Source organism: Erythrolamprus reginae, chromosome Z (assembly GCF_031021105.1).
Source record: "Erythrolamprus reginae isolate rEryReg1 chromosome Z, rEryReg1.hap1, whole genome shotgun sequence".
Taxonomy (NCBI): Eukaryota; Metazoa; Chordata; class Lepidosauria; order Squamata; family Dipsadidae; genus Erythrolamprus; species Erythrolamprus reginae.
The window spans coordinates 5,472,112-5,494,297 of record NC_091963.1 but is presented as its reverse complement, the minus strand read 5'-3'; the positions used below and the strand labels follow the sequence as shown (position 1 = coordinate 5,494,297).

The 22,186-nt window shown below is 42.4% G+C and overlaps 1 protein-coding gene across 1 annotated transcript in view; it reads right to left on the bottom strand.

The window, feature by feature from the left end:
- The window catches only part of LOC139175685 (mitogen-activated protein kinase kinase kinase 3-like), a 140,170-nt gene extending 119,335 nt beyond the window's left edge, over positions 1–20,835 (bottom strand). The window contains exon 1 of the mRNA XM_070766883.1: positions 20,343–20,835. The gene's annotated coding sequence lies outside the window, so the exon portion shown is untranslated. The remainder of the gene's footprint in view (positions 1–20,342) is intronic.
- Positions 20,836–22,186: the final 1,351 nt, after the last annotated feature.

Below are 22,186 nucleotides of genomic sequence, written 5' to 3'. Positions count from 1 at the left end.
CCAGACCATCAGCCGTTGGCTCCGCGACTGTATATCGGAGGCGTACAGAGCTAGAGGTTCGCCTGTGCCACATGGCATCACTGGACACTCGACCCGCAGCGCTGCCACCTCGACGGCATGGAGGACACAGGCGTCTTTAGAGGACATTTGCAGGGCGGCCACTTGGGCTGCTCCTTCAAGCTTTATAAAGCACTATCGTATAGACTCCTATGCTTCATCAGAGGCAGCTTTTGGGAGGAGGGTCCTACAGGAGGTTTGTTCCTTTGCCGAGCCACTGGTCCAGCCTTCTCCCTCCCTCTAAGTTTTTTCTTGGGCATATCCCATCCTGGACTCTCCTTGCAAGTGCATTGGAGAAGGACCGTTGAACTTACCTGAACGGTCTTCTCGATGCACTGCAAGGAGAGTCCAGACCCACCCAGTTCTGGACCAGGGGCCATGTTATGGTTTAAGGTTCCTTTCTTTAAAGTTGTTGTGTTTTTTCATATGGTTCAATAAATGGGTTGGACTTTACTGCTCCTTCGTTTTAATTAGACTGGAGGGCTAAGGGGGCGGCACCTGCCTAATATTTAAATTAAACTCAGTCCCTACCAATCAGACTGAAGAATTACCCATCCTGGACTCTCCTTGCAGTGCATCGAGAAGACCGTTCAGGTAAGTTCAACGGTCCTTTTCTGCCGTCAGACTTCTATGTTTCTATGTCTTGACTACTGCAATTCACTCTACATGGGGCTGCCCTTGAAGAACATCTGCAAGATACAGTTGGTGCAATTCAAGGTGCTGGTTGTCACCTTTAAAGCCCTTCTTGGCTTCGCACCAGGTTATCTGAGGGACTGTCTCTTGCCGGTCACATCTACCCGACCCACCAGAGCAGGGAGGCAAGGAATGCTGCGGGTCCCATCCCCCAGGGAGATACACAGTGGTGGAACTCAGAAGAAGGGCCTTTTCTGTGGTGGCTCCCTCTTTCTGGAACCATCCAGAAATTTAACGTTCTTTCGGAAGGCCTTGAAGATGTGATTCTGCTAGCAGGCCTGGGGAATCCAAAAGCGGGATGGAGTCCATTGGATGGCTTGTGTGATGTATTGTCACCAGGGTTATTTTATTTAATTACATTATTTTATTAATTTATTATATGATTATTCTCTCTCGTTAGTTATTATAGTTTAATGCATGAGATTTTTATACTCTTGTAAGCTGTAAGTCTTGGAAGGGATGTGGTGGCTCAGCGGCTAAGACGCTGAGCTTGCCAATCAGAAAAGTCAACAGTTCAGCGGTTCAAATCCCTAGCACCGCATAAGAGGATGAATTCCCGCTACCTCCCAACTTCTGCCAACCTAGCAGTTCGACAACACTTAAAAAATGCAAGTAGAAAAATAAGGGCCATCTTTGGTGGAAAGTTAATAGCGTTCTGTGCGCAGTCGGCCTTTAGTTATGCTGGCCACATGACCAGAGATATGTGTTTGGACAGCATGGCTCTTCGGCCTAAAATAGAGATGAGCACTGCCCCCTAGAGTCAGGAAAGACTAGCGCATATGTGCAAGGGGAACTTTTACCTTTACCTTAAGCTGCCTTGAGTGCAAATAGGCGGCAATATAGATTTCCTAAAATTAATAAATAAATATTGATGATGCTAATATGAATGAGAAAGAGGAAATGATAATTTAATCAATCAGAATGTATTTACAAACCAAGCGCATAGACAGGGAAAGATTATGTCAGCATTGTTTGTAATTAATTATTCCAATATTTTATTTCAGTTTTGCTTCGAGCTTTAGTTGCAATGATTTTGTGTTTATACACATTTAAAAAAAAAAAAAACAATTTGCACGTCACTTTGAATTCTGGTCCTAGTAAAAAACAAGGCATACGTTTAATCATAAATAAATCCGTAAAAATAAATTAGGGAATGAAATGGCCAGATTTTTAAAAGATCTGAGCAATGTGGAAGTTAAGAATTATTGGGGAAAGTTGTCTATGAAATGCATTACACACACTTAAAGCATCCACAAAAGTCAGAAAAGTTCAATTAGATAAAGCTGCTAGTCCACATTGTTTAGTGACATCCTGGGGCCCTTCAAAAGATTAATTTCAGGTTCTGAACTTCCAAGTATCAATCACAGCTATCTTGAGGAGGATGGGGGTGGGTGGGTGGGTCGGGAAGTGACATAAAAATGACCACCTAAAACAAACAAGGTTGAAAGTGCAGGATGGAATTAGAGATATACAAAAATTATAATAGTATGTCAGAATTGAAGGAATCTATATGATTTTTCTTTTGTTTGTTTTGCCTAATTAGAGCTGCCAAGTTTTATTTTTCTCTGGGCTGAATTTCAACTTTATGTTTCACGTTCTTGTGAAAAGCAGGGAAAGGAAGGAAGGAAGGAAGGAAGGAAGGAAGGAAGGAAGGAAGGAAGGAAGAGAGGGAAGGAAAGAATAAGAAATGAAAAAGACAGAACAGAAAAAGATAAAGGAAGAAAAAAGAGAGAAAGAAAGAAAGAACAAGAAAACACATTTTATTCCTTGTACAAGCTGTTAAAAACAACCATTCTAAACCAAAAGACTTTCAGTTCCCAGATAGCTGCTAAAAATTATTCATGAGAAGTTCCTCCCTGAGCTAAAGCTGTCACAAGCACTTTTACATCCTTCAAAACATAAAGAAATATCATTCTTAGCAGCTTTCAAGATTTTTGACTGCTGTCCTGGAGATTCTCCAGCCTTGATATTATGACCTCATCATTATCTGGCTTTTACCTATCAGTGTTTCTGAAATTTGGCAACTTTAAAATGTGCAGACTTCAACTCCCAGCATGCTGACTAGGGAATTCTGTGAGCTAAAATTCACTTATTAAAATCATGAAACTGGAGAAACATTTGACTTAAATGCATTGCTGCTACTCAAGAGTCATTATATAGGTCAGTGGTGGCGAAACTATGGCACGGGTGCCACAGGTGGCACACGGAGCCATATCTGCTGGCATGCGAGCCGTTGCCCTAGCTCAGCGCCATTGTGCATGTGTGTGCTGGACAGCTGAGTTTTGGCTCTCACAGAGGCTCTGGGAGGGCATTTTTTACTTCCAGAGAGCCTCCAGGGGGCTGGCGGAGAGCGTTTTAACCCTCCCACAGTTCCAGGGAAGCCTTTGGAGCCTGGGGAGGGTAAAACATGAGCCTAGTGGACCCACCAGAAGTTGGGAAACAAGCCATTTCCGGCCTCCGGAGGGTCTCTGGAAAGTAGGGGAAGCTGTTTTTGCCTTCGCCAGGCATTGAATTATGAGCTTGGGCACTCACACATGCGCAATAGTGCGCACTCACACTTTCGACACCCAAGGGAAAAAAAGGTTCGCCATCACTGATATAGTTAGTCCTCAAGTTTATGATAATTGAGCCCAAAATGTATATTATTAACTGAAGTGTTTGTTCATTTTGCCCCATTTTATGACCTATTTTTGCCACAGTCGCTAAGTGAAATCATTGCAGCTGTTAGTCACACAATTGGAAAGTGAATCCGACTTTCCCATTGACTTTCTCCACAAAAGGAGGATTCACGTGACTCCAGGACACTGCAATCGTCATAAATATGAACCAGCCGTCAAGCATCCGAATTTTGATCATGTGTGACCATTGGGATGTTGTAAGTGTGGGTGGGAAAGGTCATAACCTTGTTTTTTCAGTGCCATGGTAACTTTAAACGATCACTAAATGAAATGTTGCAAGTGGAGAGCTGTCTGTACGGTATAAGTGAGACGGGTGGCATAGAAATTTATTAAATAAATGAACTGGGCTCACCATTCTGGGGGAGATCATCCAGGGACATGGGGTGGGGTATCATCAATATGCAGATGATACCCAGCTCTACATCTCCACCCATTGTCCAGTCAGTGAAGCAGTGGAAGTGATGTGCCGGTGCCTGGAGGTTGTTGGGGTCTGGATGGGTGTCAACAGACTCAAACTCAACCCTGATAAGACGGAGTGGCTGTGGGTTTTGCCTCCCAGGGACAATTCCATCTGTCCGTCCGTCACCCTGGGGGGGGGGATCATTGACCCCCTCAGAGAAGGTCCGCAACTTGGGCGTCCTCCTCGATCCACAGCTCACATTAGAGAAACATCTTTCAGCTGTGGCAAGGGGGACGTTTGCCCAGGTTCGCCTGGTGCACCAGTTGCAGCCCTATCTGGACTGGGACTCACTGCTCACAGTCAGTCATGCCCTCATCACCTCAAGGCTCGACTACTGAAACGCTCTCTACATGGGGCTACCTTTGAAAAGTGTTCGGAAACTTCAGATCGTGCAGAATGCTGCTGTGAGAGCAATCATGGGCTTCCCCAAATATGCCCATGTTACACCAACACTCCGCAGTCTGCATTGGTTGCAGATCAGTTTCCGGTCACAATTCAAAGTGTTGGTTATGACCTATAAAGCCCTTCATGGCACCGGACCAGATTATCTCCGGGACCGCCTTCTGCCGCATGAATCCCAGCGACCAGTTAGGTCCCACAGAGTTGACCTTCTCCGGGTCCCGTCAACTAAACAATGTCGTTTGGTGGGACCCAGGGGAAGAGCCTTCTCTGTGGCAGCCCCGCCCCTCTGGAACCAACTCTCGCCAGAGATTAGAATTGCCCCCACCCTCCTCGCCTTTCGTAAGCTCCTTAAAACCCACCTCTGCTGTCAGGCACGGGGGAACTGAGATATTCTTTCCCCCTAGGCCTCTACAATTTATGCATGGTATGTTTGTATGTATGTATGTTTGGTTTATAGACCAACAAGAATATAGTCAGAATATTAAGCTAGCCAGGCAAACATTTTTTGAAAATACAAACAAACCAGGTAGATGGCTGGCACACAAAATTAAAGAAAGAAAAGGAAAATAGGATGATACATCAATTAATGGATGTAGAAGGGAGATTACAACATAATGAACAAAACTAGAAGAAATTATTCTACAATGTTACATGCTGTTTTTATCACTGTTGTTAGCCGCCCCGAGTCCACGTAGAGGGGCGGCATACAAATCCCCAAAATAAATAAATAAATTCTATGTTCTAGCCTCAAAATTGCTCTCAATTTCATAACTGTATGGCAGAGAAAGATGAAGAAATCTTCAAATAATAAGTAAAAGCAACTGTATGACCATTTATCAGAGAATACTGAAATTCCATTCTTGTAAAAACTGACACCTAATTTTGGAATATGGATATGACCAAATATGGCTTTGCAACTAAGGTGGTTTTCTGGATTAATCTGCAAATTAACTCTGCTTGGATTCAGAGTTTGAGATGGCCTCATTTTTCCATTTCCACCCACAGATTATAAACCGTCTTCCCGCCCTCCTTGAGCAATCTCATTTGCAAATGACAAGGAAAAAACAAGAGACAAAAGCACAGATTTTTATTATCATATATATATATGCTTACGATTGTGTCAAGAAATAGCATATGTCCTGCCCGATGACATATTAAATAATGAGCAATCCGATACAGGGGCAAAACTGGTTTCACTGCAGGTCTCTTTCTTCCTGGTTAAAATGCGATTCGCTTGTTTATTTGTCAGAATGGGGTCATATGAGGCAATAGCGCTGCTCCTTTCAAAAATGGCATGCATCTCCCAAAGAATTGCAAAATGGATCTAAACTCTTGGAAGCTGCTTTGGCATGTTCAGATGCCATGAGTAATGGGGACTTCTTTTCGCTGGCACTTCCTAGCAAAAGACCTCGCCAGACATTTATTTGAAAACTTTCTGGAATTAGATTCTTCTTTCTTTCTTTTCTTCCTTTCTCTCTCTCTCTTTCTTTCTTTTCTTCCTTTCTCTTTCTTTCTTTTCTTCCTTTCTCTTTCTTTTTTCTTTCTCTCTCTCTCTTTTTCTTTCTTCCTTTCTCTTTCTTTCTTTTTTTCTTTCTTTTCTTCCTTCCTTTCTTTCTTTTCTTCCTTTCTCTCTCTCTTTTTCTTTCTTTCTTTCTCTCTCTCTTTTTTTTCTTCCTTTCTCTTTCTTTTTCTTTCTTTTTTTCCTTTCTCTCTCTCTCTCTTTTTCTTTCTTTCTTTCTCTTTCTTTTCTTCCTTCCTTTCTTTCTTTTTCTTTCTTTTTCTTTCTTTTCTTCCTTTCTCTCTTTCTTTCTTTCTCTCTCTCTTTCTCTCTCTTTCTTTTCTTCCTTTCTCTTTCGTTCTTTTTTCTTTTCTTCCTTTCTCTTTCTTTCTTTTTTTCCTTTCTCTCTCTCTCTTTTTTTCCTTTCTTTTTCTTTTGTTTCTTCCTATCTCTCTCTCTCTCTCTCTCTCTCTTTCTTTCCTTCCTTTTCCAAGGCGTTGCCCGATATCAGCTGCAGTGCGCATGTCAGCTCATTTTCGGCCTTCTTTTCAGCTATTTTTGCTCTCCCCAGGCTTCAGGAAAGCTTCTTAAGCCCTGGGCATGGTGAAAAACGGCCCAACTGGAGGTCCTGAGGCTTCAGTGAGGCCTGTGTACAGGCCCAGAGGGGCAGTGAGGCAGGTTGTGTGCATTAACACCCTTGAAAATGTTCAAAGATACTTCACCAGAAGAGCCCTTCACTCCACTCGAAACAGAATATCCTACGAGACTAGACTTTCAATCCTGGGCCTAGAAAGCTTAGAACTACGACGCCTCGAAAATTATCTAAGTATTGCCCACAAGATCATATGCTGCAATGTCCTGCCTGTCAAAGACTCCTTCAGCTTCAACCACAGCAACACAAGAGCACACAACAGATTCAAGCTTAATATTAAATGCTTCAAACTTGACTGTAAAAAATATGACTTTAGTAATCGGGTTGTCAAAGCGTGGAACTCATTACCGGACTCCGTAGTATCATCCCCTAACCCCCAACATTTTACCCTTAGACTATCCACGGTTGACCTCTCCAGATTCCTAAGAGGTCAGTAAGGGCCGTACATAAGTGCATTAAAGTGCCTTCTGTCCCCTGTCCTATAGTCTCTCCTATATCTTGTATTTCTTCTCTACTATATCCTCTATAACCTTCATTGTGTATTATTGTGTATTGGACTAACTAACTAACTAACTAAATAAATAAATAAATAAATGTATGAGGGAGGGCATTGCATTGTGGGTGTGGGCACACACAAGCACGCTATCGCGCATGTACACACCCTTTTGGAACCCAAGCCCAAAAAAGGTTTGCCATTGCTGGTGTAGGGTCCCCTGAATGAGGGGGTGGGGGGCGGACTATAGGACCTATAACAATAATGGCAAAACTGTTTTGGTTCACATGCCAAAAGGGTGTGTGTGCGCGCGCTAGAACATGCCCACACCCATCCCCTCCCCACCTCATGTGCTGTCCCTGCACATGTGTACAACACCCATCCCCCGTGCATGCGCACAGGCCTCACTGAAGCCTGGGACGGTGAAAAAACAGCCAAACAGGCAAACCGGAAGTTCTGAAAAACAGGAGAGGGTCCGCAATTTGGGCGTCTTCCTCGATCCACAGCTCACATTAGAGACAATCTTTCAGCTGTGGCGAGGGGGGTGTTTGCCCAGGTTCGCCTGGTGCACCAGTTGAGGCCCTATTTGTACCGGGACTCACTGCTCACAGTCACTCCTGCCCTCATCACCTTGAGGCTCGACTACTGTAATGCTCTCTACATGGGGCTACCTTTGAAAAGTGTTCGGAAACTTCAGATCGTGCAGAATGCAGCTGCGAGAGCTATCATGGGCTTCCCTAGGTATGTCCATGTTTCACCAACACTCCGCAGTCTGCATTGGTTGCCGATCAGTTTCCGGTCACAATTCAAAGTGTTGGTTATGACCTATAAAGCCCTACATGGCATCGGACCAGAATACCTCTGGGACTGCCTTCTGCTGCACGAATCCCAGCAACCAATTAGGTCCCACAGAGTCAGTCTTCTCCGGGTCCCGTCGACTAAACAATGCCTTCTTGCGGGACCAAGGGGAAGAGCCTTCTCTGTAGTGGTCCCGGCCCTCTGGAATCAACTCCCCACAGAGATTAGGATTGCCCCACCCTCTTTGCCTTTCATAAACTCTTGAAAACTCACCTCTGCCGCCAGGCATTGGGAAATTAATATACCCTTAGCTGTTTTGTTTTATGTATGGTTTGTTTGGGTTGTATGATTGTTTATTAATAAGGGTTTTTAAAACTGTTTAAATATTGGATTTGTATATGATGTATTGCTTGTTGCGAGCTGCTCCGAGTCCTCGGAGAGGGGCGGCATATAAATCTAATAAATTATTATTATTATTTTGCCCATTGTGCTGTTTTTGCACACTCCGGAGGATTTCAGGAAGCTTCCCTGAAGCCTCGAGGACAAAATGGCATTCCCCAAGACCAAAAAACACCTGCCCAGCATGTGCAAGTGTGCTGGAACTGACATAGAGCAATGCCTCAAGTAACTGCGTGCTATGGGTTCGCCATCACTGACCCATAAGGTCCCTTCCAACCCTGGGACAGCGCAATCATCATGAGTCAGCTGCCAATCATCCGAATTTTGATCATGAGCAGGGAAGGCCTGCCGTCTTCGGTGCTACCGGCGTGCTCTCCAAAGCAGTCGTGGGGCGTAAGAGATTTGGGTCCTGTGCATGCGCAGCAAGTGAAATTATGTGAGGACGCTCGCATGATTTCAACACATTCGCAGAAGCAAAAATACCAGTGAAAATTACCAAAATGTCACTCACGTGCTGAGCTTTCACAGAAGGAAATCTCACGTGGAGGCAGGCATCCGCGCATCGGGGGCACACAGCTGCGCGCACATCGCCAGAATCGCTACTGGGAACGAAGCACCTTGCCGTTCCAGTAGCAGGCCTTCACTGATCACGGGGATGCTGCAATGGTCGAAAGATGGTCATAAATAACTTTTTTCAGCCGTGTTGTAACTTTGGTCGCTAAATGAATACCAGTTCTTCCAAAGAAATCTTGTTACACATGAAGGCGAAAGTACATGTCCCAGGATAATGTTGCAGGATCCAATGTGGGTTGGCCCCTGGGACAATGACAAGAGGTTTTTGTCTTCCAAGCTTTCAGACTTGTGCTGGAGTTTAATTAATCCTTAGAGACCCATCCTTGAATACAGTTCATCTGCCTGGAACCCATACCACATCTCGGACATCAACACCCTTGAAAATGTCCAAAGATACTTCACCAGAACCTCTTGTCACTAAGATACTTCACCAGAAGAGCCCTTCACTCCTCCACTCGAAACAGAATACCCTACGAAAGCAGACTATCAATCTTTGGTCTTGAAAGCTTAGAACTACGTCGCCTAAAACATGATCTAAGTATTGACCACAAGATCATATGCTGCAACGTTCTACCTGTCAATGACTACTTCAGCTTCAACCGCAACAACACAAGAGCACGCAACAGATTCAAACTTAATATTAACCACTCCAAACTTGACTGTAAAAAATATGACTTCAGCAACCGAGTTGTCGAAGCGTGGAACTCATTACCTGACTCAGTAGTGTTAACCCCTAACCCCCAACATTTTTCCCTTAGACTGTCCATGATTGACCTCTCCAGGTTCCTTAGAGGTCAGTAAGGGGCGTGCCTAAGTGCACCAGTGTGCCTTCCGTCCCCTGTCCAATTGTCTCTCCTTTATCTCCTTTATCTTTTCTTCCTTTCAAATATGTTCACCTATACTTTTATATCTTTTCTTCTATTCTTTTCTTTAGTTATATTTCTAAATATCTGTTCTCTTCAATGTGTATTATGTATTGGACTAAATTAAATAAATAAATAAATAAATAAATAAATAATAAATCATGATTTAAATCGCTAGTAGAAAGGCTTGATTTAAATCATAATTTTTGAAGAGCAACTGTCATCTCTGTCCCGCAGCGGCTCCTCTTCTGACCCGCTGTTGACTCACTGACCGTCCCCTTCATTTCAATGGAATGGCTGGTGATGTAGCAGAGACACAACAACGTGTGAAATATTGCAGGCAGCAGGTGAGTGGATGCCCGCTAACAGATGCTGCCATGATGGATCTGAAATGAGAGGTGCTCTCTAATATTATATTTATAAGCTCTTGAGAAGGTTTCACTTTCATTTTAGTACTTGCCCTTCCTCCTCACTCTTTAGAGCCTGGTGGTATAGATGCATTTATCTTCAAGCAATCATACAGTTTTATTAAATATTATTTTATTAAAATAAATTTGATAAAAATCAAAACAATCCCATTTATATTTTAAAAATACAATTTAAAATGTTTAAAATCTGATCTTTTAAATTATTTTTTAAATCATTCATTTTTTAAAAAAAATAGTCTATTAAAGATATATACATTAAAAAAGACAAACAAAAAATCAGACATACGAACACAAAAATTACAAGTATTGTATAAATGTACATACTGTAATAACTGTCAATCACATTTAAATAATCTATAGTCTATAAATTGAATCTTGTATTTTATATAAATAAATATAAGTATAAATATATTTGTATTTATAAAAATTTATGGATAAATTTTTGCCAACCCTTTTTGCTGCAAATCTCCAATCACAGTTTTTCTCGCTGGTCATTTTAAATCCAATCAAAGGAAAATCTAACTAAAGCTCTTAATAAATTTTAAGTCGAACAATTCAGCAAGCTCATTGCCATCTTCTCACTCACTCGTGCAGTCAGCGCTTTTTGGTTCCTGGCGCTACTATCTTTATTTATCTGGCCAACAATCAGCAAATAGGGTTCACTGTTCTATAGCCTTCCATATTTATTGAACAATCAATTCAATGACTTTCTTCAAAATTCCACAACTCGCCTCGGCTGGTTTTCTTTTGCTTTTTTGCTCTTGAGTTGGGCTGTCACGCCTCTGAATCAGCCATATAGGCCGATTTCTTCGCAATCGGCTCTAGAGACTCTCCTCACTCTCCCGGTGGCTTCCTTACCCACCACGGTTTTCCCCTTTGGATCTCTTGTCCCTCTGAGCCAGCGATCATCCTAAGGTTACCGAAACAAACGAAAAAAACAGATACAACCCGAGACACCAAGGGCTGCTCCGCACCAGTGTGACGTCAAACCGGAAGTTTAAAAAAACATCAATTTTTATCCACCCTGAAAAGCAGCAACACCTCAACCAGAACCACCAAAGTGACAGAAACAAGGCTGCCCCATTACAAAAAACAAGACAAAACCATACCCGCCGAATAATTCTACTTTGGAAGCTAGCTCGTTCTTCGTGGTCTCCCTTTGATTTTTCCTTGAAACACTTCTAAATGAAGCACCGTTCATAATTTTGGGTGGGCTGGTTTTTTTGTTTTGGAGAAATAACGGGACTTTAGTGGGGAATTCATACAAGGCCTGGTAGGCAATCACTGAAGCAGCTCACATATTGCTATCACTTCACGGGGGGAAAAGCAAATATGCGTGTCTGGGATTTCTGTGCAAAGAAAATAACCCAAACGAACTCCATATTTCCTTTTCAGTCTCCAATAATCTGTTTTCCATACACGTGGTACACAGAAAAGGCATTCAGCTAGATTATTCTGGAGCAGGAAAGCTTGTAATTTTAGAGCACGCAAGCATTTCGTCGCTACAAATACCTCAGAAGTAAAAGCGGTAAAGTCAAATTCCAAAGTGAAGGTTCTTACAACTTTTCCTAACAAAGCTGTTCAATTTTTACATGATGTTTTTAATTCCCAATTTTTCGTCTGCGGAGTGTTTTTCTAAGACATCTAAAACGTTCAAGGCATCTAATTTTGAATCCGTCATGTTTTATTATTTTTCTTAAGTTTAGCTTCTCTCTCTTTCAAGTAGAGTCTGCAGATTATTTTTTTTAAAAGCAACTTGCCTCCAGAAGTTGTGAATGCTCCAACACTGGAAGTTTTTAAGAAGATATTGGTTTGTCTGAAGTGGTGTAGGGTTGGACGAAAATCTCCATGGTCCCTTCCAACTCTGTTATTATTATTACTATTAGGGGAGGGGTTTTTTGATAATCTTTCTTGAGTTTTTTAGTTAAAAACAAACTATTACTATTATTATTATTGCTGTTATTATTGATCTTCTTGGGCATTGTCTGAGTTTCGCAGTCACTGGTAGCCTTTGACTTGCAATCATAACTCAGCCCAAAAGTTGTTGTTTTGCCCCATTTTATAATCTTTCTTACCACAGTTGTTAAGTGAATCATTGTAGGTGTTAAGTTTGTGATACGGTTGTTAAGCCAATCTGGCATTTTTGTATGATTTCCCCCCCAACCCAGAGTTTTATTGGTAATTTTGTCTATCGGGCATATTTCTTACAAACGCATATATCCAGTGTAAGTTCATCAGCAGGCAGCCTGCAATTTACAGTATTTTGTTTAATGGCCGTTCGAAATTACAACCGGAAGCTTCTGAAAGCACAGCAGTCAAAGAATCGATAGAGGAAAAACTGCAATGCAAACCAGAGCCAATAGTTGGCGCAATAAAGCTTTGCATGGGCAGTTCCTCGACAAGATTGAAGGAAAAGTTGATAAGAAGATCTGGTTATGGCTCACTAATGGAACATTGAAAGAGACTAAAGGTTTGATTCTTGCAGCTCAGGAGCAAGCAATCAGAACAAATTCAATCAAGGACAGGATCGAAAAATCAGCTAATGACCCAAAATGCAAACTTGGCAAGGAAGCTGATGAAACAATTGATCACATTCTCAGCGGCTGCAAGAAAATCACACAGAGGGACTACAAACAGAGGCACAACTACATGGCCCAGATGCTCAGTTGGAACCTGTGCCACAACTACCGCCTACCAGTGGTAAAGAAGTGGTGGGATCATAAACCTGAGAAAGTAGTTGAAAACAAACATGCCAAAATACATTGGGACTTTCGAATTCAAACTGACAAAGGTTTTTTAAGACAATACACAGACCTCATGATTGTGGAAAAGAAAAAAACATAGAAACATAGAAGTCTGACGGCAGAAAAAGACCTCATGGGCTCTGCCCTTATACTATTTTCTGTATTTTATCTTAGGATGGATCTATGTTTATCCCAGGCATGTTTAAATTCAGTCACTGTGGATTTATCTACCACGTCTGCTGGAAGTTTGTTCCAAGCATCTACTACTCTTTCAGTAAAATAATAGTGGTAGTAATATAATAATAGTAATAATAGTAATAATAGTAATAATAACAATAATAATAATAATAATAATTGAAAGGGACCTTGGAGGTCTTCTAGTCCAACCCCCTGCTTAGGCAGGAAACCCTACCCCACTTCAGACAAATGGTTATCCAACATCTTCTTAAAAACTTCCAGTGATGAAGCACCCACAATTTCTATAGGCAAGTCGTTCCACTGATTAAATTGTTCTAACTGTCAGGACATTTTTCCTTAGTTCTCAGTTGCTTCTCTCCTTGATTAGTTTCCACCCATTGTTTCTTGTTCTACCCTCAAGTGCTTTGGAGAAGTGCCACTTCTTCGTGGCAACCCCTGAGATACTGGAACACTGCTATCATGTCTCCCCTGGTCCTTCTTTGCATTAAACCAGCCATGCCCAGTTCCTCCAACTGTTCTTTATATGTTTTAGCCTCCAGCCCCCTAATCGTCTTTCTTGCTCTTCTCTACACTCTTTTCCAGAGTCTCAACTTCTTTACTATATCATGGCAACATCTCCGGTGAATGAACATCTGTGCATGCGCATGAAGCAAAATCTCATGTGGGGATGCGTGCGCACGTCAGAACAACACCTTTCAGCTGTGGCGAGGGGGGCGTTTGCCCAGGTTCGCCTTGTGCACCAGTTGCGGCCCTATCTGGACCGGGACTCATTGCTCACAGTCACTCATGCCCTCATCACCTCGAGGTTCGACTACTGTAATGCTCTCTACATGGGGCTACCTTTGAAAAGTGTTCGGAAACTTCAGATCGTGCAAAATGCAGCTGCGAGAGCAGTCATGGGCTTACCTAGGTATGCTCATGTTACACCAACACTCCGCAGTCTGCATTGGCTGCCGATCAATTTCCGGTCACAATTCAAAGTGTTGGTTATGACCTTTAAAGCCCTTCATGGCATCGGACCAGAATATCTCTGAGACCGCCTCCTGCCGCACGAATCCCAGCGACCGATTAGGTCCCACAGAGTGGGCCTTCTCCGGGTCCCGTCAACTAAACAATGTCGGTTGGCGGGCCCCAGGGGAAGAGCCTTCTCTGTGGCGGCACCGGCCCTCTGGAACCAACTCCCCCCGGAGATTAGAACTGCCCCTACTCTTCCTGCCTTCCGTAAACTCCTTAAAACCCACCTTTGCCGTCAGGCATGGGGGAACTGAAACATCTCCCCCTGGGCACGTTTAATTTATGCATGGTATGTCTGTGTGTGCGTCTGTTAGCATACGGGGTTTTTAAATATTTAAATATTTTAAATTTGTCTGATTGCTTATGATTTGTTTCTACATGTTGTGAGCCGCCCCGAGTCTTCGGAGAGGGGCGGCATACAAATCTAAGTAATAATAATAATAATAATAATTTTGGTCATTTTTTGCTTCTGTGCATGTGCAGAAGCAAAAAAAAATTGCTTAAATCTTGCACGTGCATCCTTTCGCGAAATTTTGCTCCCTGCGCATGCACAGAAGCTAAATCTCACTCGGACATGTGCACAAGTATGACAAAGTTAAAAAGATGCACCCGCAGACTAATTTTCGCTACTAGAATGATGGTGTTGACTTTATCGGTAGGAATCTGCTATTGTGGATTTTTTTCCTGAAAATAAGACCTCTCCTGATAATAAGTCCTCCCTGGAAGATAAGTCCTCCCCAAAAAATAACCCCTCCCCCCAAAATAAGCCCCTCCCCAATATTTAAACACAAGCACAGCCACCATTTCCTCTGGTTAAGATTAGGGAGAGAGAACTGAAAATCAGATAAGATGGCAAACGGGGTTCAGTCTTTGGACCCGTTCTGGAGACCTCACCTACAAAAAGGTATTGACAAAATCGAACGGGTCCAAAGACGGGCTACAAAATTGGTGGAAGATCTTAAGGCTAAAACGTATCAGGAAAGACTTCATGAACTCAATCTGTATAATCTAGAGCAGTGTTTTTCAACCAGTGTGCCGTGGCACACTAGTGTGCCGCGAGACATGGTCAGGTGTGCCGCGAAGCTCAGAGAGAAAGAAAGCAAGAGAGAGAGAAAGCAAGAGAGAAAGAAAGAGAGAAATCAAGAGAAAGAAAGAGAGAGAAAACAAGAGAAAGAAAGAGAGAGAGCAAGAGAGAGAGAGAGCAAGAGAGAGAAAGAAAGCAAGAGAGAGAAAGAGAGGGAGGGAAGGAGAGAGAGAGAAACACATAGAGGGAGGTAGGGAGGGAGAGAGAAAGAGAGCAAAAAAGAGAGGAAGGAAGAAAAAGAAAGAAAGAGGGATGGAGAGAGAGAGAGAGAAAGAGGAAGGGAGAGAAAGAGGGAGAAAGAAAGAAATAGAGTGAAGGGGAGGAAGAGAGCGAGAGAGATAATTTTTTTGTCCAAAATTTTTTAGCGCCCCCTCCCCCCGCTCAATGTGCCCCAGGGTTTCGTAAATGTAAAAAATGTGCCGCGGCTCAAAAAAGGTTGAAAATCACTGGTCTAGAGGACAGAAGGGGGACATAATCGAAACATTTAAATATGTTAAAGGGTTAAATAAGGTTCAGGAGGGAAGTGTTTTTAAAAGGAAAGTGAACACAAGAACAAGGGGACACAATCTTGAGGTTAGTTAGGGGGAAAGATCAGAAGCAACGTGAGAAAAATAATATTTTACTGAAAGAGTAGTAGATGCTTGGAACAAACTTTCAGCAGACGTGGTTGGCAAATCTACAGCAACTGAATTTAAACATGCCTGGGATAAACATATATATCCATCCTAAGATAAAATACAAGAAATAATATAAGGGCAGAGACTAGATGGACCAGGAGCTCTTTTCCTGCGGTCAATCTTCTATGTTTCTAAATTGTCCAGATTAAGAACCACTGGGTTAAAATGATGGAGCAGAATGGAGAAAACCAAGCCTCAAATCCATCCTCAGTTATGGGAATTCCCAAAAGGCAATCAGTCCAACAACGGAAACATCCACCAGAATCCTGTTTATGTTGCTTTGAGTCTCAGGTGAAATACAAATCTAGCAAGTCCGGTATAAGAATAGGGAAGCTGTGATATAATTACAACTCCGCAGGCCATTAATTGCTCCTCGGAGGCCCGGAGGATTCCAAAAGAAAACCTCAGCTCCGTTTCATATCCAAGAAATAATTTGTCCTGCGAAGTCACGAACAATTTCAGCCTATCCCTGACGCAAGGCAGTTGCATCCTGCGGCATTTTTCAAGTATAACGTGCAAGTTTCAAGTTCCGTGAGCCTCCCGATCCCGCTCTCCGGTGGCCAGCTCCAATCGCCGGAGTTAGAAAGTACTTCTGTTCACCATTTATGAATGTGGCACAGTTGTGGGTTTCTGTCCAGTGAAGATTAAAAGAACGTCCGTGAGACGGAAACCCTGAGACTTCAAGACTATTATGGAGGACGGAGGGCATAAAAGGGTCTTTTAGCAGGACAGAAGCACTTTCGACTTCCAAACAAAGTCCCAGGGGATTTGCACAAGTTCCCCAGAAAATCCCAGTTCTTAACCAGCATTTATTTTTTGCTTTTCCATACTTTCCCCCAAACCCATCCAATACTGATTGGATGCAAAGCACTCCCAGAATTTCCTAGCCAGCAAGCCCAGAATTCCCGATTCAACAGAGACAGGTTTAAATTCCCAGAATTCCCAAGCTGGCATGCACAAGCCTCAAGCCCCACAATTCCTCAGTGTCAACTCCCAGAAAACACAGGTTTGCCTGCACAGGCCTCCTGGAATTCCCCAGCAAGCACGCATGGGTTTTAACTTCCAAAATTCCACAACTGGCATGCAGGAATATCGACTCCCGGAATTCCCAAGTCGTGGAATTTTGTGATCAAAATTTGCGTTCTTGCCCAGCGGAATGTATTTTTTTAACATTTCCAGCAATCCAGCGCAATGTGATCACTTTCCAAGCCAAACTCCAAGTAAAGGGGGAGGGGGAAGCTGAATTTGTTTAATGACTTTGTAATTCACTTAGCAAGTGCAGTGATTTGTGTAACAATTGTGGCCAAAAGAAAAAAAAGATGTAAAATCAGGTGAGACTTACTACCAGGTCCTTAGCAATCTAAGCCTTTTGGTGAAATGCAAAAGAAATATCCTCAAGTTCAGATTTTGTTTTTATTTTATTTTTTTAAAGAAAGAAAATCCCAACATATCAAGAACATCTCTTTGTTCTCTGCGAAAAGAGCTTGTAACTCAAGAGAGCCATCACCGCATGCAATCCAGACAGTTTATCTTGAAGAAATCCCAAGATTGTGAAGTCGGAAAAAAAAACCATTCTGGAATACTGCATGGAAATGCTCGGGAGGTCACCCAAAGATTTTGGCTCGCCAGAAAAGAAAAGGCAGCGATCGATCGTAACCTGAAATAGGCAGCTAATTATTCCCAGTTTCACCTAATCTGCACATCAAACCAGATTTATGCATTATTCATTTTGCTGGACCAAGAGAAGAGGCCAGAAGTGGCTCAGGCCAAGCGGTCCAACATTCTGTGTGATACGACAGCGGATCCGATGCGTTGATGAACGCTCCAGAAGCAAGCTGTGAAACAGTTACGTTTATTATTATTATTAAATTAATCTGACCCCCTCGCATCCTGGACATAAACTGTTTCAACTCCTATCCTCAAAAGGTCACTACAGAGCACTGCACACCAAGACAACCCAAGTCTTCGGAGAGGGGCGGCATACAAATCTAATAAATTATTATTATTATTATTATTATTATTATTAATTATTATTATTATTATTATTACAAGAACAGTTTTTTCCTGAATGCCATCACTCTGCTAAACAAATAATTCCCTCGACACTGTCAAACTTTTACTAAGTCTGCACTTCTATTTCTACTAGGTTTTTCTCATCATCATTCCCATCACCCATTTCCTTCCACTTAGGACTGCATGACTGTAACTTGTTGCTTGTATCCTAAGATTTTTATTAGAATAGAATAGAATAGAATAGGATTCTTTATTGGCCAAGTATAATTGGACACACAAGGAATTTGTCTTGGTGCATATGCTCTCAGTGTACATAAAAGAAAATATAGATTTGTCAATAAACATGTGGTACAACACTTAATGACTATCATGGGGTTCAAATAAGCAATGAAGAAACAATCAATATTAACAAATATTATTATCAACATTAATAAATATCAATATTAATATTTATTGTTTCCTCGTTGCTTTATTTGACCCCTATGACAATCATTAAGTGTTATACCACGTGATTCTTGACAAATCTATATTTTCATTTATATACAGTACACCGAGAGCGTATGCACCAAGACAAATTCTTCCTGTGTCCAATCACACTTGGCCAATAAAGAATTCTATTCTATTCTATTCTATTCTGCTGCACATTTTCTTGTCCAGAGATGACTCTTGGTAGTCAACAATACCATAGTTACTCTGGTTGCCTCTTTTCTATCTTTTTTCCCCTCTCAATATCTTCCTTATTTATTCTAATGGTTTATAATAAAGCCAGGACCAACTACATGCTTCACTTAGTGACCGTTCAAAGTTACAGTACTGCAAAAGTGACTTACGACCTTTTTTTCATACTTACGACCGTTGCAACATCCCCCATGGTCATGTGAACATAATTCAGATGCTTGGCATATTTATGACAGTCCCGGGGTTATATGATTCCCCTTTTGCAACCTGACATTCTGGCAAGCAAATTCAATGGGGACGCCAGATGGTTAACTAACTTAAGATTCATTTTAAAACAGAGCGCAGGCAAAGTCGTAAAATCAGAGAAAACTCACTTAACAAACGTCTCACTTAGGGGGCTCAATTGTAACCGTAACTCGAGGACTAGGTGTGCCTCCTATGATTTTTTCAATTCTTCCCAGAGGCTTTTTTTTTAGCAAGTTCTAAAGTTGGTTTTGTTAACACAGCTCTCCTATTTGCTTTCAACTGATATTTTCTTGCCAAGGTTTTTTTTTTCCCTGATCAGGTTGCAAACAAAGCAATGCTTTACCCCGTTCCATTAATCCACCTTCACATTAAAGCCAACACGTCCATAAACTATGGTTTCTTTAACCATGGTTAAACGCAGAAAGTAGGATGTCCTGGTTACCTATCACATGAAAGCGAAACAAACTCGCCCTTCCGGTCTTTTTGTATCTCTTTGGCACTGTTGAACCTGATATACACTTTGACCTGGAAATTTATTTATCCAACATACCTGCAGAAGTTGATTGTGAAAAAGCAAGAAGGAAAAAAACGGTACTTGGTCAGAGCTGCTATTCCCACGCCAACAAGTTCAAAGTTTGAAAATGAGCCCTCAAATCCATTATTATAATGAGAGGGGGAGAAAATCCTTAAATATTACTGCTAAGTTATTTCACTTTCTTTCATCCTTCAAGGAATTATTTTCTGAGCATTGCAAAACTTCAGGGTGAAAGAAGATTTTTTTTTTAAATCACTCCATCTGATGAAAAAAATAATAAGTCCAGTAAAACTTTTTTCTTGGCACAGGCTGGTTTTCAAAAAACGCCAGTTCTTAATTGTCCTGTGCAGGTTTTGTTCCCCTAAATCTCAGCAGCCACTGTTACCTATATAAAGAAGTGTGTGTATTTACGTCATGAATAAAAACTGCTGGAGTTCAGGGCAGTCTGCAAAGTGCTATCTTGGAGACAGTGGCCTGAAACAGCTGGAATTGGTTGGGTTTTTTGGGAGAGAGTTGGTAATTTAATCCTTCTCTCTTCCAAAACAGGAAGAATTCTACCTGAGGTTTCGGCATCCAAAATAAAAGCAAATTCTCCATGCAGAAACTCTGTTGCTGTCAACATCTGCCTTTTGCAGGGCCCAAAAAACTTTTTTAACTCTCTGCAACCCGAGATATTATTTCAATATTATTTAAAGCCGTCGCTTGTTTTACTTCCGATGCTTAGCTCTCCCATTCCCTTACAAAACCAGCGGGATTATTACTTTAAAAAGAGGAGGAGGAGGAGGAAGAAGCGGAGGGGAATATTAAATCAAGGGAAGTTTTTTTCCCCAAGGAGTGGCAGAGTAAAGAAAACTTACAGGACATTCGCCAACAGGTCCATCCACCGCAGAGATTTCTGAGGCATCGGTTCCCACGACTCGCTAATCTCGAATGGGGGAGTTTAACACCCCCCCACCGCCCCCACTCTCTGCACGGACGAGTCAGGAAAGATGGACAGGAGCCCTGAACCACGGTGCCCAAATTTGTGCATCGGCTAATCCACAACAAGGCGAAAAAATGAGAAGAGATTGCGCGACCCGATTTTGGAAAAAACAGAGTTTGAGCCGAGGATTAAGCCCGAATGAAACTCCGACCAAGCCACGGATCCATCACGGCTTACCTTTCTTTCCTGCGGGGAAAAACACACCCAAGCTCAGGATTGCTCCGTCAGCTGCGCGGCGACTGCGTGTCCCGTAGCCAAATACTCAGGATCGGGGATGGCGAAGGGGCGCAGACTCAATCAGCGAGGCCCCCCTCCCCTGGCAGAGGCAAGTGGGGGCGGGGGAGAAGGGGAGGGGGCAACTGCCCCGCCAGAGTGGCACCGGGACGCGTTTCCTGGACGGGGGTCTCTTCCTCCCCCCGACCAGAAAGAAAAAAATTCCAGCTATAAAAACTTTTCCTGGGCTCACGGCTGGGTGGAGAAGGAGCAAATACCCCCCGTTTCCTGCTGCCCCCAAAAAAAGAGGATTTGCAGAGGGGGCGAGGGACAGAAAAGGGGGGGAAATGGGGAGACAGAAGTTCGGAAGCCAAAAAAACGTTGCAGAGAAGAAGAAACAAGGGGGGAAAAACTTTCCGCCCGCGAAGTCCCAGCGCAGCTGTAGAGCGCAAAGCACAGAAGGAAGGGGACCCGGGCAAGCAGGAAAGGATGACGTCAAAAGGGCGGCAGCCAATGGGCGCTCAGTACGCTTTGGCATCGCTTTGGCAGGCTGCGCTCCGATGGGCTGCCGGAGGGGTGGATTGGAGACCACGGGGTGGTGGATTCTATCCATCCCTCCTCGGACAGGGCTTTTGGATTTTTTTGCAAACAAAAAAGGGAGATCCGTTACTTCTTCAAGGGGATTCCGAAGGAAAAGAACTGCGTTGATTCGGATTAAAGGCTGATTGTAAATGAGAGTCAATCCTGAGTGAAAATGGAAGGGGTGCTGGGTGTGAAATACTCTTCTTTATTGGCCAAGTGTGATTGGATACACGAGAAATTTGTCTCCAGTGTATAGGTTCTCAGTGTACATACAATGAACAAAGTGATAAACCATTATTATTATTATTATTATTATTATTATTATTATATTGTTACAAAGAAGAGGGAGTCAAGCTATTTATTTATTTATCTATTTATTTCATGATTTATAATGCAATAATGGGACATTCAATTATATAAATATATGGTATGTCTGTGTGTATGTCTGGTTTAATAATGGGGTTTTTTAATGTTTTTTTTTTAAATCTATTAGATTTGTCATGAATTGTTTTATTGTATGCTGTGAGCCGCCCCGAGTCTACAGAGAGGGGCGGCATACAAATATAATAAATAAATAAATAAATAAATAAATAAATAAATAAATAAATAAATAAATAAATAAATTTACTGTAGGGGCATGCAGCTGTAAGATAGGTCTTATAATAAAAAAGGAATAAGAAACCATAAGTAGGTGGGGAAAATAAAGAGGATAAATATCAAATTGGGAGTTAAAAGTGGAGGTTAATTAGATAGAAAGTCTGGTTGACAAAATGAGTGGGTTTTTTTTAGGGGAGGCTTTATATACCCAAAATAAAAAGCTTTATTTGGTTTTTTTGGAGTCATAAGCAACAAATTAGAAAATTAGTGATCAGCACTGTTTTCAAAGTGGATTCTACAGCAAAAATCTCCGGGACCGCCTTCTGCCGCATGAATCCCAGCGACCAGTTAGGTCCCACAGAGTTGGCCTTCTCCGGGTCCCGTCGACTAAACAATGTTGTCTGGCGGGACCCAGGGGAAGAGCCTTCTCTGTGGCGGCCCCGACCCTCTGGAACCAACTCCCCCCCGGATATCAGAGTTGCCCCCACCCTCCTTGCCTTTCGTAAGCTCCTCAAAACCCACCTCTGTCGTCAGGCATGGGGGAATTGAAATTTTCCCTTCCCCCTAGGCTTATAGAATTTATACATGGTATGCTTGTATGTATGATTGGTTCTTTAAATTGGGGTTTT